Source organism: Mugil cephalus, chromosome 1, assembly GCF_022458985.1.
Source record: "Mugil cephalus isolate CIBA_MC_2020 chromosome 1, CIBA_Mcephalus_1.1, whole genome shotgun sequence".
Classification (NCBI taxonomy): Eukaryota; Metazoa; Chordata; class Actinopteri; order Mugiliformes; family Mugilidae; genus Mugil; species Mugil cephalus.
The window spans coordinates 50,404,578-50,407,834 of NC_061770.1; the positions used below are offsets into that span (position 1 = coordinate 50,404,578).

Genomic DNA, 3,257 nt, shown 5'->3' on the forward strand with positions numbered 1-3,257 from the left:
CAAATGTTCTGCTCTGCTGTCTCCACCCTGCTAGGACGTAGGACTCTACTCAGTTCATTCTATTGATCGATACGGTTGTCCTCAGGAGCGTTGTGGTGGGCTGGAAACTTTCCCAGCTGCCACTGGCAGGTACACCCTAGACAAAATGCCAGACTATCACATGACTAACACAGAAAGACAAAAATGCATACCTACAGCCAATTTACAATCGTCAATTAACAAGGATGTCTTTGGACTGTGGGAGGACTGAGAGAGATCATGTCAGCTCGGCATGGACAAGGCTCCAGGTTTGAACCCAGAAACTTCTTTCTGTAAAGATCAGTGCTAGCAACTACACTACCGGTCAAAAGTTTTAGAACAGCATGCAGTATCCTCTATAGTGGTCAGGGCTTCATCCTATAGCAAGATAATGACCCAAAACTCTAGTCCAAGCTGTACCAGAACTACCTCAGGATAAAAACAAGATGGAAAACTTGAAAACATGTTGAGTTGAAAGTTTATAATATATTTTTTTCAGCTATATATTGATTCTATGATTGTTTTTTAAATTTCTTTTTCTGTGCTTTCATTTCAAAGTAAAATGAGACATTAAACTTCATACATTTCAAATTAAAAAAATAAACATTGGAGTGTTCTAAAACTTTTGACCGGTAGCGTATTTCTTGTCTGTGTCTTTTTGTGTTACTGTTCCATCAGTATACAGTTTAATTTTCTTTTTTGTTGTGAGCAGCTTTCTATGCACGTCTGTGTTTATTTATTTATTCATTTTGACCCCTGTGCCATCGAACTGACCTCGCTCTCCGCATGCTCCTCACAGAATTTCCCCACTTCTGCTCTGCCCAGCTCAGCCATCAAATCAAGCCTCTGTCCCAGCCTTGGCTTTGGAACTTCAACCAGCATCTTCCTACGAGTAACTAAACCAAGTTGGCTACGCACTCTGCATTCTGGATGTAGTTTGAATTTGGGTGCTGCCCTTATCCCTATACATCGCTCAGTTCCATTACATGTTCCCAAAAGCCATCACACGAACTAGCATGACGAATCTCCACAAAGTAGAATTCAGTCATTATAAACTGTCTTTATGAGCTGCTGGGTGTGAAGCTAAAATTGGTGAAATGTGCTCAGACTTTCCTGTGCCATTTAAAAGATGTGCAACGGAGGACCCACTAACCCCCATATAAAGTGCATTACAGTAATCCAACTGAAAATTTAAAAAGTTCAGAGCCACCCAGGCCTTGACATCATTTAGACAGTTTAATAGTGGCTTGAGGGAGAATGAATCAGTCTTTTTAGGGGGGATATAGATCTGACAGTCGTCAGCATAACAGTAGAATAAAATGCTATGCTTCCTTAGAATGGAACCAAGTGGGAGAAGATATAGTGAAAATAAGAGGGTCCAACGCTGATCCCTGTGGGACCCCACATAAGAAAGGAGCAGTGGAGGACACAGAGCCACCAAGGCTGACACAGAATGTCCAATGAGACCGGTAGGACCTGAACCATTTATGTGCAGAGTCTCTGGTGCCCACTCACTGCTCCAAACGAGCAATCAGGTTGTCATTGTCCACTGTATCAAATGCAGCAGTTAAGCCTCAGGGAGTCCACAGAGGCTCTTGTGGTCTACAACACCAGAAGAGCTCTCTGAAAATTTTTTGTTCTACTCCAATTGCATTCCACCAATCGGGGAATTTTGATGCGAACTGCACTTGCGTGACTGTGTTTATATACAGCTTGTATAGCAATACGGCACTTTTTTTTTTTTTATTGATCATGTCAGTGCACTGGCAAGACCGCAAGCTGCTCAGCTTAACTGCTCGGACATTTTCCAGTCTGCAGTAAGCTTGTCTACTTTGCAAAAGGGACAAAATTGCAATGCACAAAAAAACAATACTAACTTTGAATTTTTTTTTTTTTTTTCTAGCTCATTTATTTATTTGTGACAGGTGGTAGCCTGAGCTAACAGGTGGGAGAGAGTTGGGGAGCCGGTCTCAAAGTCCAGGCTGCCAACACGACCCCTATGTCCATATTTGGAGTATCCAAGTGTGGGTGGAGTACAGCTCATCCAACATGGTGACCCGGGCTCCGCATACGTCAGGCTTCGGAAGTAGTGAAAAGTTAGTTCAGATGAGGAAAACATCTGGGAAAGGTGTTTGAAATTACTGAAACTACTTTATTAAGGTAGATGATCCTTTGTCACCACAGTTTGAATGAGAAGTTTAAGGTTGGAGAAGGATATGAAGGGTGGAAAAAGAACAACAGGACAAAATTCTCCAGTGTTGATCATCCAACCACCCTGAGCACCTCATTTTCACAATTATGGATGCTTTGGTTTTCTCTGAATGACACAATGATGGTGCCCTCATGGCATAGTTGACTATAGGCTGAATATTTAATGATTTGGGACTGTCACATGCTTCAAAAACCCAACAATTTAAGGAAACATTTGAGAAAGGCATGGCACAGTCATGCATACTTATTTTTATAAAAACAAGTATTTATGTTGCATGAATTGAAGAAAGACTGATTATATTTTTACAAAAAATGTTTTCTGAAATGTCGCTGTGTTTTGACCTCCAGGGCCACCGTAAACCAGTGATGGTGCTCTGCTGCATTCCTACACTGATGAAACATGACTGAAACTCCATGACCTTTGTAAATCAATAAGTTTAAAAATAGCATCTAATTTGCGTTTACATGTCAGGCAAATTGATTAACACTATAGTGAAAGATCAATTGATTGAAAAGAAATAACTCTGGTCGATACAGGAAACAGGCTGGAGGTGCAAAGTCATGTGTACAGATTGGCTAGTAACTTACCTAATGGACTAGAATGGAATTGATTCCACAACGATGCATTTTACAGAAACACACATCACTCCCTGCTATTAAAATTTGAATCAATAGTGTGAATTTCTGAATTGAAAAGGATTAATCCATGACAAACTGTTGACAAGTTGTGGGTAATATGCTGCTTGTGAATGCTAGCAATTGCATTTCAGTAGTTTCAGTGTCAGGATTTTTGGAGCTCCAGACCCCAAGTGACACACATTTATGTTGACTGACGTGTACCTTTGCTTTTGAGGAACTACAAATGCCGATGTACCCATACCGACACGTACATGCCCTGCCCTTTTCAATCAGCGTCAAAGCTGTTCATTCTATGAATAAGAACAGGGAGCTATTTTCATCTGACACTCCAGTGTGGCTCTTGAGTCGCCAATGTTAACGGTAATGTGGACTGACGGGTGTATGCGTGT

General features: G+C 41.1%; 1 long non-coding RNA gene across 1 annotated transcript; it reads left to right on the forward strand.

Moving 5' to 3' along the window:
• LOC125022394 lies at positions 1–2,903 on the forward strand. The gene is made up of 4 exons (XR_007114437.1): positions 1–287; positions 818–910; positions 1,922–2,146; positions 2,578–2,903. It is a non-coding gene; the product is annotated as an uncharacterized LOC125022394 (long non-coding RNA).
• The last annotated feature ends 354 nt before the right edge of the window (positions 2,904–3,257 follow it).